The 12,447-nt window shown below is 47.4% G+C and overlaps 1 protein-coding gene across 8 annotated transcripts in view; it reads left to right on the top strand.

The window, feature by feature from the left end:
- Positions 1-12,447, top strand: part of BCL9 (BCL9 transcription coactivator) — a 69,145-nt gene that overhangs the window by 27,353 nt on the left and 29,345 nt on the right. Inside the window, exon 1 of one of the 8 annotated variants that reach the window (XM_064411005.1) lies at positions 249-271. The exons of 5 other annotated variants lie outside the window; for them this stretch is intronic. The gene's annotated coding sequence lies outside the window, so the exon portion shown is untranslated. Of the gene's footprint in view, positions 1-248; positions 272-294; positions 321-446; positions 580-12,447 lie in introns of those variants that run through there. 2 more of the 8 variants (XM_064411004.1, XM_064411003.1) reach the window with 2 other exon arrangements.

Genomic DNA, 12,447 nt, shown 5'->3' with positions numbered 1-12,447 from the left:
GGCCCCTTTAAGAAGAGCTGCGGTCTCTTTAAAAGGGGAGGAGGGGGCGTGGCCGCCGCGGGGCGGGGGCTGGACTATGTTAATGAGGGGGCGGGGCGGCGGGGCCGAGGGGAGCCTGTCTCTTTAAGAGCCCGGCTGGTACCACCGTGCGGAGAAGGGGGGAGGGCCGCAGTCCCCTCCCTCTGGCCGGGGAGAGGCGGGGCGGGGGGGGGGGGCCGGGCGAGACCACTGCGCGGCGCGGGGAGCGAGAGGCGGTCCCGCCGCCGGCCGAGTGAGTAGCGGACGGTACCATTGCCGGGGCGGGGCGCGCGCGACGGGCGGTACCATTCCCCTCTCCGCGGGTTGCGGGACGCGGCGGGAGGGGGGCGCGAGGGGGGGGGGGGGGAAGAACCGGTGTGGGGGAAAGGCGGGGGGGGGGGGGAGCGGGAGGGGGGAGCGGGCGCGAGGGGCTGCGCTGGGCGGTACCATGTGCGCGGGGAGCGGGGGGGGGGAGGCGCCGGCGGACAATGGAGCCTGTGTGTGTGTGCGGGAGGGGGACGGAGCCGCCGCGCCGCCCCCGCCGGCCCCGGGCTGAGCGCGGTGAGTGCGGGGCGGGCACCGGGCACCGGCACCCGCGCCGAGTTCGGGAGTCGGGGGGGGTCCCGGGGGTGCCCCGGAGGAGGCGGCGAGGGGAGCCCCGGGGTTGCGTGGGGTGCCTGGGGGGCTGTGATCCGTGGAGGGGTGTGTGGGGAGCAGGGGATGCGCTCCGGGAGCCGTGCTCCCTGGAATGTGCGGGGAGCCGTGCTCCACGGAGGGGTGTGTGGGGCACGGGGGATGTTCTGGAAGCTGTGCTCCGTGGGGAGCAGGGGATGCCTGGAGGATGTGCTCCATGGAGGGAGGTGTTGGGAGCAGGGGATGCTCCAGGAGCTGTGCACAGGGCGCAGGGAGTACTCCGGGAGCTGTGCTCCTTGGGATGTGTGGGGTGCGCTGGGAGCCCTGGGGGTTGCGCTGTGTGGAGCGGCGCATGGAATGCCGTGCCTGGCGTCGCGGGGCAGGGGATGCCCCGGGGGCTGCGATCTGTGGAGGAATGTATGGGATGCCACAGGGGATGTGCTGGCAGCAGGCATGTGTGGGCTGCCCTGGGTCGCGGCGTGGTGCACGGGATGCTCCAAAGAGCTGTGCTTGGTGGAGGGATTGTGTGGGATGCTCGGTGGTGCGGGGGATGCGCTGGGGCCCTGGGCTGTGTGGGGTGCACTGGGGCCGTGCTCTGTGGGGGCACTGGGCTGTGTGTGGGGACACTGGGCTGTGTGTGGGGCACTGGGCTGTGCTCTGTGGGGTGCCCTGGGCTGTGTGTGGGGTGCCCTGGGCTGTGGGGTACTCTGGGGCCGTGCTCCGTGGGGCGCAGCACTGCGGTGCTCTGCGCTGCCCCGAGGGGTGTGGAAGTGCCTTCGGGCCGTGCTGTGGAAGAGGAGGACGGTGTTGGGTGGATTGGAGAGGTGGTTGTGAGATTCCAGTCTCGGCGAGGGGCTGGGGCATAGGGTGGGAGGGGCTGTTGGATTGGGAATCAAGGCTGTCCCGGGAGAAAGAAGCTGGTGTAAAAGTGGGGCGGGAGCTGCGTGTGTGAGCTCTGTGGTTGGGCTGAAGTGAGGGGCTGGGGCACAGGGATGTAGGGAGTGGGATGCACTCCCTACAGAGAGGGTGGGAGAGAGTGTGTTCCCACACACATCACCTGGGACGTGCCGTGAGGAAGGGATGGGGGCTGTGGTGCAGGAAGCACCACGAGCTGTGGGCATCTGCAGGAAAAAACGTGGAGAGCTGGGTGAAGAAATGAGTATGAGGTTTGCTGGGGAGAGCGGTACATGGAGGAAAGCATGTGAGGAGTTGGGACTTGAGTCATTGTAAGAATGAGATGTGGGAGTGGGATTGGGGAAGCACTGGGAGCCAGAATATGAGGTAGCAAGTGCTTTCAGCAGGAGGGAGGTGGTGCACATGGTCATGAGGGAAACTGTGGGGCTCCAGAGCTGGGAAGCAGTGTTGATAGATGAGGGGAGCAGGAATCCAGGGAAGCTAAGCCTGTAGTATCAAACTGGTAGGTGGGATACCAAGTGTGGGAAGGGATCTTGTATATGGGGATTGTGGGGAAGAGCAGTATCTGTCAAGGCAGGGGAAATGTGTTTATTTGGAAGGATTCCTACTAGGTAGAGGAGAGGCTTTGCATGTGTGTGCATGAGAGGGAGTCTGTGCTCTGGCTGGCTGCAAAAGGGGAAGAGAGACTAAATCTGAAGTTTCATGAGGCTAAGTGTTAAATGATGATACAAAAGTGAATAGTGGAGACCCCAAATGCTTAGGGAAATGGTGGGACAGGTGGATGCATGCAGGCAGCAAGGCTCCACTTCTATGATGAGAGAGAACCCTGTATTTCTGTGTTGTCCAGCTCCCTGTCCCCAGGTTCCCTGTGTGGCCAATGGGTCTAAAGAGGCCTCTGAAGATGGAATGTTTGGGATGTGGAAGGTGGATTTTACTCAGGGAGGGTAGACAAAGCATGAGGAAACAGATGGGAAGAATCTGATGCGACAGTCAATTGTGGGTTGCTATTTGGGTGTAAAATATTAAGGTGGGATGATTACATGATTAGTGCTTTAATAGTAAACGACATGAGAAATCAGAAAATTGTCATGCAGCAAAGAAAGAATGAAATAAGTGTCAGATGGGAAGTGGTTGTGGGGTGTTTCAAAGCCCACCAAGGCGAAAGGAAAGATGCTTTCATTCTTCTGATGTCAGACCTAACATGGACTCTGAAGCTGGTCTGGAAATAACCACAAACCTCATTTTTGGGGGAGGAACATCAAATCTTGTAGCCCTTACCTGGTAAAGTAACACCTTCTCCTTGTTCTGGGCAGAGAAGAAAGGCTTGTGCCAAGTCAAGTTTGTCTCCTTAAGCCTCCTTGTTGGTGACTGGATGATTTTCTGTCAAAACACAGTTGGAGGAAGCGGGGGAGACAGCTCTCTCTGTTTTTAGGGGTTCCAGTAACATTTTTATTTTCCTGGAAAGTATTTTGTCCTTGGTTTCTCTGTGAAAAGCCCACACAGACATTAGATGCTCTGAAGGATCCTTAAATGTATCAAGCTTTAAAAGCATGAGGAGAAAAAATGGTGCAGATTTTTTTTTCCTGTTTTGTTGGATTATTTGATCAGTGATTGCTCGAGATACTACAATAACAACCTTTGGAAAGCTAGGCAAGGCATTATATGAACTCAAATGAAAGAATTAACATACTTAACCAGCTTTATTCCCACTTCTGTTTGTTTACCTCTCTCCTGCTTGCTCTGAGGTCCGTCATGGCCGATGTCTGGCTGGTGTTACAGGTGTGGGGAGCTGATCAGGGCACACACACACACACACAGAGTGTTTTGTGTCCATCCCGCGGCAGAGGAGCTGTGCTTGCAGCAGTGCACACGCCTGCTTCCCATGGCACAGGGATCTGCTTTCTTGCCTGAGATACAGGGGTTGTTTTCCTGAGGTTTTATAGCCATTTTGGACAAGTTGGCATGATGGCTCTGTTACGCGGTGTGGATTTTTTTTCTTTTAACAGCGATCTCCAAAGAGATTATTTTTAATGAATGTGTCCTTTTTTTCTTACTCAGTGCATAAAAATGGCTCAAGGGCTCATATTCTTTCCCTGTCTCCCTTGCTGGCCTCTCCTCAAACAACAAAAGAAAGGCATCTTTCTTTTTTTGACTTGGAGTTAGCAACGATGTTAGTTTTGGGATTTTGGAATTTTCTCAGTGGGGCAAGTGCGTTTTTGTTTTGCTTTGTTTTTAAATCTGGTTTTTTTTGGGTCGGGATTTTATTGTGGAGAGGGGTCTGGGGATCTTGGGTCTCACTGCACTTGTGTGAACTCTTAACACCTTAATTGAAGGGGTGGAGATGCTGAATCACTAACAAAGACCTCCTTTATCCAAAATGTTAATCAATCATTGACGTTAAATAAGTGTGAACAAAACCAAGCAAAAAAAACCCCCACCCTAAACAAGTTTTTGTGTAAGTCCCCCTCCCATTCAGCTGCTCATCTTTGGTCAGGTTAACGTGATAAATTCTTTTGGGGATGCATTTTGTGCCTGTGCACTTGGTTTTTGCAGTGTTTGGTAAAAGTTCTGTTTATGACTTCCAAGTGTAGTTTTCCCAACACAGATTATTTAGCTCCTAGATGTCTAAAGAGGTTCTGGGAGAAATTGTGATTTGCTCTGGTGTGTGGGAGTAGCTGGACTATGATAGTAGTGTTGTGACCATCTTTTTGTACACTGTTTTTTGGGTTTTTTTCCCTTGTTTGTTTTGGGGAATTATTTTGCTTTTCTCTCTTGTGATGAGTTAATTTGTTTATTGGTCAACACAGTCTTCTAAGCTAGGCAGGACCTGAATGTTAATGTGGAGGAAAATAAATAGGTTTCTGGTCATACAACCAGAAACTTTGTAGATCTCTTCTGGATATTATGACTACAAAGGGTGTGGACTCTTTCTTCCCTGTGCTTTCCCCCTCCTTCCCCCCCCATCTTGCATTTCATCTTTACAGTTCATGTGCTTGGATTGTTTTCAGTTAGGGTTAGTGCACAGCCAAACTGCATTTGTCACCAAATATCCAAATATAGAAACTGAGGCGAATGTAAGCCACAAGGCTAAAATATTCATATACTACAGCTTTTCTGAGCAGTTTATATGTTTGATGTGGATAAGAATGGAGTACCTTTGATCCATATTTCCCAGCTATTCAAAGGCTGCTACTCTGCAGCACATTGACTTCCCATACCTATTTCTACATGTTTCTTCCTAGATGTTGTTTTTTCCTCTGAATTCTTGACATGCTGTGTCAGTTCTCTTGCCTCACAAACTGTGCCTGTGGCTTAGGAATTTTGCTGGTCTTTTATAAATTCAATAGGAAAAGACCCCAACCCCAAACACCACCAACAACTCTATCCTGTGAAGCAATTACACTCAAGTGAGTATTCAAACTAATTTTATCTTAGATGTGAGCTGTGCTACCTTGCAGAGGTTTTTCTCTTCTGCTTTGTAGAAGTTTGTCAGAATTTCTTCACAGCAATGCAGGCAGCCTTCATAAAATCCTTCTAACTCGTTTGTGTGGCCTTGGACTTCACAGAAATCTCTGCCTCCCCAAGGTCTGTGGTCTGTTTACATAGATATGAAGTCCTTTAACCCAGCAAGTTTTGCTGTGGGCTTGGATTTCCTGCTTACAGGCTCTGCTGGAGTCCCTCTAGTCTTCCTGCTGGCAAAATAAAGGTGTTAACTCAGTTTTTCAGAGCAATTTGTGAATGGAAGGAGATTTCATTGCCGAATTTTTGTTCAAGCACTGCTTTACCTATTGAATTTAAAAGAGCTTTCCCCTATGTACCCTTATTTGTCTGTTAGGTTTGGTTTTGTTGGGTTTTTTTTACTGCTTTAAAAGTTTAATTGTTTTGGAGCTTGACCTCCTTTGTAGTAGGGATTATACAAGTCCAGAAGAACAGGAACTTTATTCATAATTAGGAAGTCCAGATGATCTTGAAGAACTTGAACAAAAAAAAAAAAAAATCGATCTGTTGGGAAATTTCCAAAGGGCTGCCTTTAGGAACATGCAGGGTCATAAACGCTGGTTAGCAACAATAGGTGACATTTAATGTGCTGAATCCAAGTGTTAACTTTTGATTTATGTTTTTGAAGAAGCAGGGGTGTGCTTTGTGACTGCACCCTTACCTGTGGGCCGAGCTGCTCTCTGTTCCCATTCCTGTGAGCTCTTCCTTCAGTGCTAGAGCTGGGTTTGGAGGAGTCCTTGGTGCTCATCTGTTTTGACTCTGCACCACCCTGCTGTGTGTGCTGGTGCTGCTGTTTTGGAGCAGCTGGATGCTGGAACGGATCAGGGAGCTGGATTAGAAGTAGCCTGGCAAAGAAACGATGATACTTAGCCTGCCTCAGTTTGCCAAACTGGTTTGTCGTTTGGCCACGGGCACATCAGACAGCGTGGTGCAGGGGTGGCAGTAAATATTGGTACCAGCAGTTCTCTAAGCTGGCATTGCTGCCAGAAGGAATGCTCATCTAAGTGTATCGCTAAGAGTCTGCTAAACTTGCTAAATGTTTTTGACACCTGTTTGTTACAGCTTCCCTTGCCTGAGAACAGTTCCTCCAGCTTACCTTGTTCTTTTTGCCAAAAATCATCTCTGAACGTGTATGCAAGGTATCAAAAGAGAAGCCCTCTTTAAGAAGCTTTAAGCAGGGCCAACAGAAGAGTGTGGTGGCTTTGCTATGGAAGAGTTTCTGCTGCCTCAAGACTTTCTGATGATACAGAACATGTACTGTAAATTGACGATAGACTATTTAGTATGGTTGCAATTAAGCAGTGAAACTCATGCTGTGAGAATCTTGCTGAGGAGCAAGAATTCAACAAGAGTTAAAAAGCATCAGATGTCTTTAAGAATATGAAGAATATTCAATTATCGTAATCAGTGGCAGTAGAAATTTTGGAAGAGGTATTAAGCCTGTGGTCTAAGGCTTCTTTTTTATTCTGCTCTAGCAGTTGTGCTTCTATATTGGGAAAGAGAGGGATGGAATAGCCTGTTGTGCCTGGGTTTGCTGCAGTATTCTCACACTCCTCTCTGGAAACTGGATTCAGAACCAGCATATGAGATGTGCCAGAGGCTTCTGGTTGGATCCTGGTGAAGCATCCTGAAATCTGGTCTGAGTTACTAAACTGTGGCTATCGTGAAGTGAACTGCTGCCTCACAACTTTTTACATTTTCTTTATTCCTGCTTCTGTGGGTTGTTCTTACATATTCTTCTGCAGAGTTGAATCTGAGCACTCTGGTTTTGATCTACTTTGACAACACTAATTGAATTTATTTTAAATACTGTTACGAGATTGCAGTTAACTATAGCTGAAGAATTAATGTTATCTCTATAGAGAGATCCCTTTTTTTCAGAGAGACTTAAAAGCAGAAGTGGGATTTTCCTTGTTTGCCTCCAAGAAGATGCTTGTGGAGTAGGGAAGGGAGATGAACAGTGGAGCTATAAGGTGGTTGGCCTGTTTGTTTTTTAAAGCCTAAGCAGAATCAATGAAATCCTTTCGAAGGAAGGAAAAAGTGCCTTTTATCACTGACATGATTTCTTTCAACAAAGAAAGATGGAGCAATGCCCTGAGATTTCACTGAAAATTGGGTGCTGTAGTCTTGAAAACAATGCTGGTTTTACGTGCTCCTTGGTGGTACAGTTGATGGCATAAAGAGTGGATGATATACACAATAATTTAGCTGCATATGGAATCGAGGGAGAGCTTGCTGTTTTCTGTATTGAGTGCAGAGCAGTTGTGCAGGCACAGATAGCCACAGAGCTGCCTGTTCAGCTCCTAGCACTGGCAATTACTCTGAGCTGGGTGTCTTGTTTTCATGGCTGTTTGGCCTCTTAAGAAAGCAGTGTCTCTGTGTTTTTCCTCCTTGGCTTTCTGGTGAGGCTCTGCATAGTAGCAGAGCAAGAGAGCTTTAAATCACTGACCCACCTTGTCACTGATGGTCTCCGTGTTCCTGTGGTTGTCTCTCTGCCTTCTGAACAAAGGGTGCAGATATCTGTTTTACCTTATCAGCAGGGTGGCTGGGGCCCATGGGCTCTTTTAAAGCCAGGGTTGCTTGGATTTGGTGGCAAACTTGGGAACAGAGCTTGGCTCTTAACGTGCCTGTGATTTATCTACTCGACCATGTTACTTACGCTCTACAAATTGCTTTAAGTCTGTGAGTCTGCCTGTGTATGTTGTGTCAAGCTATCTGTGCCACCTTTGCAGTGTGTACACAGTTGTGAAGACCTGAACAAAAATTCTGGTTTAGTGGTTCACTGATAAAACACTGGGTAAGATCAAGCAGTGCAGACCATTTTTCAGGCTGCTCAGAGCTCTGCTGTCTGCATTTTACTAAACTGACTTCTTCAGGTGTCTTGATATCACTGTTCCACTGCCTGTGAAATGGCAGCATTTTATCTATGTACCAATCTGGATTTGTTTGAGGATTGATTAGAAATGTATTTGCAGTGTAATATAAAACCAAGTTGTAGCCTGCTGAGGTGAGCAGCCACAGCCTCAACAGGGACAGCTGGTACAATGGACAGTTGAAGCAGTCATATGTATGGAGAGACTCTTTTCAGGACTTTTGATGGTGGAATGGAAGTTTTCCACCACATTTTATATGTATGTATGAGAGAAAAAAGTAAAAAAAAAACTTCAGGTCAAAATGATTTGACAGCTCGTTAGCAAGAAAATGCTTTCTTCTGCCTCTTGAAAATAATAATTTTATATATATATGCATATATACAAAAAATATTTAACCTTCTTGTGGTTGGGGGATAGAAGGTTGAAACTGTCAGGCAAATAGCCACCATCCAGCAGAAATGCTTCTGAATGCTTTAGTGAAAGCCAGCTTTGATTTGACAGTTATGAGGCTTTGAAAATAGCGCTGTGTTTATACAGCACAGTAAATACTTTGAAGTGCGTTAGGCTGTGCTGTACATGCGTGGCTAACTAGAGGAATATTAAATGCCTACATCTTGTGTTGAGTGAGGGAGGATCCTGCAGCAATTGGAACTGCATGCTCCTCATACTTTTATAAGATCGTGTCAAAGCAGTACATTTGATAATAGACCTGATTATACAATTGCTTAATTTCTTGTCAAAATAACATTTTTACATGCAGTGTTCTGAGATCTTTGAGGTGACCTCATGTTATTTATCAAATGTCAGTTTTTCATCCCAGCAGCTTTGATATAATCATGTAGCATCGTGGAGTACTGTGTACATGCAGTTTTTGCTTGCTGGAGTTCTTTGAAGTGCCTTACTCCTTAGAAGAGTCATTGCTGTGTGGAGGATCCTGCATTTAATAACCAGGAAGCCAGTGTGGAATCACTGCACTGTGTCACTGAGGGTCGTGCTGCCTCTCACATGCCTTATGTGGGTCTAAAAGCAAAGGAGTGAGAGGTTCAGGGCACCAGGGACATGCACACCCTGGCACACATTTTACCCAGCAGTGAGCTGCAGGGGATGTAGTAACTCTTCAGCTCTGCTCCCATGGGAATGCTGGGTTTGTGGTGTTGAGCTCTCCAGGTGCCTGAGAACAGCAAGAGGGCTCGTGCAGAGGAGCAGAGCAGAGGGATGGCTGGTGGTGACAGTCCTGAATGAAAACTGGTCTGGCAGGCACTGCTGGAAGGTAGTGATGCTCAGGGGGGCCTTGGGAAAGTGCTCATTTGGGAGGAGAGAGGCCAGAGAGCTGAAAAGGTGAAGGTTAACATGAAGGAAGGTGTACGGCTCGCCCCCAGCAATTCCGACTGGTGTCGTGTGTCATGGCCCCTTGCAGCAGAGTGGGGAATTACTGCTTGCTGTAGCACTGGGTTTTTCTCAGAGGAGCTCTGTCCTGTACTGACCCATCCCAGACCCACTTAGCTTATGAAAACTGACAAGATTGCAGCCCAAGGAGTTTCGCCTGAGGATTGCTTCTTATCTTTCATTCTGGAAGCCTGTTGAAGGGATGCTGAAAGGGACGGAGAAAGCACTTGGGTTTTTTTTCTGTGCTGAACTGATTAGTGACTTGTTTCTCCCAAGCCTTTTGTTTAAGCAGTGTGGTGTTAATACTTGTAGAAGAAAAAACTGCTGCTTCCTTTGTCCTGTCTCCCCAAACAGTATTTCAGCATATTTTTCCCCAGACCCTTTCAACAGATTAGTTTCTAGAGAATGGCCTGCTGGCAAGCTTGACACAGGTGTCTTTTACCTGTGGTTGTTCATGCTGATGTCCCTATTTAAATTTTTGAAAAAATAAACCCAGAGAAGTAAGGGGAAGGAGATTGCCTGTGGCTTCTCCTAACTCCTGAAGAGTAAATGAAGTTTTGACAGAAGCCAAAGCTATGAAAGCAGGACATAGAGAACTCTCATTACCCACTGGACTCCTGCATGCAATGCTGACTGATGCTAAGGCTATTAACTGCTAACATGACATGGAAAGCTGCAGAAGGCTGTCACATATTAGGGAAATACCATTAAAATGTTTCTTGAAAAATGCCTTATTGCTCGAGCTTTTGATCTTTATCAATGTTTACAATAGCCGGGACTCCATGGCAGCCCGGCTGCTGCTCAGGTAAGCTCCCTCCACGTAGGGAGCTCCAAACTCCACTTGTAAAGTACATAGACTGCTCCCAGCACTGCTAACAGAGGTGGAGCTGGAGTGATGTTGGCAGCTGCTCTGGAGCGCGCCGGGGCTGAGCTGAGGTCAGCGCGATGTCGTGACAGGGTGCGCGACGGCGGCCCCGGCGCCCCGGCTGGCCCGCACCTGCCAGCACCACTGCTGCTGCTGCTGAGGCTGAAATGGCAGCAACACCGAGGGGAAGCGTTCAGAATGTTCCTGTACAGAAGCAGATAGCTGTAGCTTAGGCTTTGAGGGGTTTTTTTTAAAAGAATTTTTCTTTTGGCTTTTTCCCCAGACTGATTTCTGGAACTGTGTCAGAATCTGCCAAGAGCTTGTTCCAGTCCCAAGTGAACCAAGTAGTTCAAGTGTTTTTTACATAATAGCAGATGGGAAATTGAAAAGCTCTCAGTGTTTGTCTGTGTACACCTTGAATTTGATCACCAGTGTCCGTGAGTGTTTGTCTCCTCCACTGCTTTGGGGAAGGAGTTGTATGGAGTCAAAAGCTGTCTAGGACAGCCATGCATCCCCACTGGATTAATAATGCACTGAAGTGTTGTTAAATACATTAAAATAAACTTTAATGGACATATAGTTGTCTGTTTGACAAGAAGTGTTAGTGTTGTTCACAGCTCTTGAAAGTTACGCTTGTGAGAGTAGCGGGCAGCATGTCTGTTGCAAAAAACTGTTTTAGAATGATTTTTTAAAGTACCTAAAAAGAGTGATTACTTATACAGCCTTTATATCATGGCTACTGTTGATTATCCATTTACTTGTCAGAAGGAAGAGAATAGTTGCTAGAGATACCATTTTCTCAGAAAAGGGGATAGTGACATGAGAAACTCATAAAACAATTCTCTGAGCCTTTGAGTTGGTATTGTGCTTTGTCAGTGGTTGTCTTCACTGCGCATTTTAAGGATGTAGAGCAAAAGGTTGGATTTTCTGTGGTCTTTGTTGTTTAGCATGGACAGATTTGTTCTTTGGGAAAGATCCCTGTCTGTGGTGATAGGGGGTGGGGGAAAGTATGGGAGGAAGGGTGTCTGTACTGTCTTATTTGAGAGGTGTGGATGGGCAGGCACAGGTGGGCTCAGCAGAGCTGCATTATGTGACTGCACCCTCCTGCATTTGCATGGGCCTGATTAAATATTCTTACAGTTTCTGGGAGGCTTATGCTGTGGTCCTAAATTCTTACAAGGGAACTTCTCTCCATGTAACAGTGTAGAATCTTGCATGCCCTTTCCCTGTCTGTGTCTGTTGGTCTTCAAGGTGCTAATTTTAGGTGGGTCTGTTTTTGCTGAGCCCCTTTCTCTGTGCTTCAGGGCTGGAGGTGGTTGTGGGCAATAACCTACTCAGTTAGAGTTTAACAGAGATGCTTACACACCTCACATGCAGAAGAAGGTATTTTCCCTGTGGAGGTTGCAATGCTGCCTGGTGGAAATTGTGTAGTCCCCACATTCATGTCACCTAAACTTAATTTGCTACAAATTCTTGATTATTCTGTTTATTGAGAGTAATTTCTGGTCTAAAACTGTGAGCATAGAGATAATGCTGTGCAGACTTTGGAATAGCAGTGATTTCTCTGATGTGGTAAGATGGAATTTTCTGGGACACTGTGAGAACTTGTATATCATTTTTTATTGTTATGACATGAACACAGGAAAGTCCAGTGTAAGTTAGGACCATCTAGAAAGTGATGACTGGCTGTGAGTTGCTCTCTAATCACCTTAGATGAACAACTTATCTCTACCTACCCTTAGGTATCCAAGTTACCTATCTGAAGGTACCTGAGGTATTTTCTGCCCTTGCTTTAGAAAAAGGGCCGAGTGACCTGGCAGAAGATGGGCACAAATATATTTCAATAATCATAAGTCTGTCCAGCCTTTGCCATCAGTCAGCACTGCCTCCTTTGTGGCAGTACCAGAGAGCACGTGGGCACCTGGTGGGATGAAACAGGAATGTTGTCTCCTGAATATTTTCTATATCTTCACAAGTGCTGGAAGGGATAGAGTTGGATAGGCTTATGCTGGTTGGAGTTGCTGTCCTGGGTCGGGTACAGAGCTGGTGTGCAGAAGGTAAGGTTGCATTTTTGACAGACCTGTTTGAATGATGATGAGTTCAATCCTAGTAGTGTGCTTTATCCATTCCTGGAAAAGGATGAGGAGGACAGCTTTTGCTAGGAGGCAGAGACAGATTTAAAGGTGTATTTATTAGCCCTAGGTAGGGAGCCCTGTCTAAAAATTAGGACTGCTTCAAGAGATTGAAGTGTCTTGTGTT

Source organism: Passer domesticus, chromosome 2, assembly GCF_036417665.1.
Source record: "Passer domesticus isolate bPasDom1 chromosome 2, bPasDom1.hap1, whole genome shotgun sequence".
Lineage (NCBI taxonomy): Eukaryota > Metazoa > Chordata > Aves > Passeriformes > Passeridae > Passer > Passer domesticus.
Note: the sequence above shows the minus strand (reverse complement) of the source record. Positions and strands in the feature narration are given on the sequence as shown.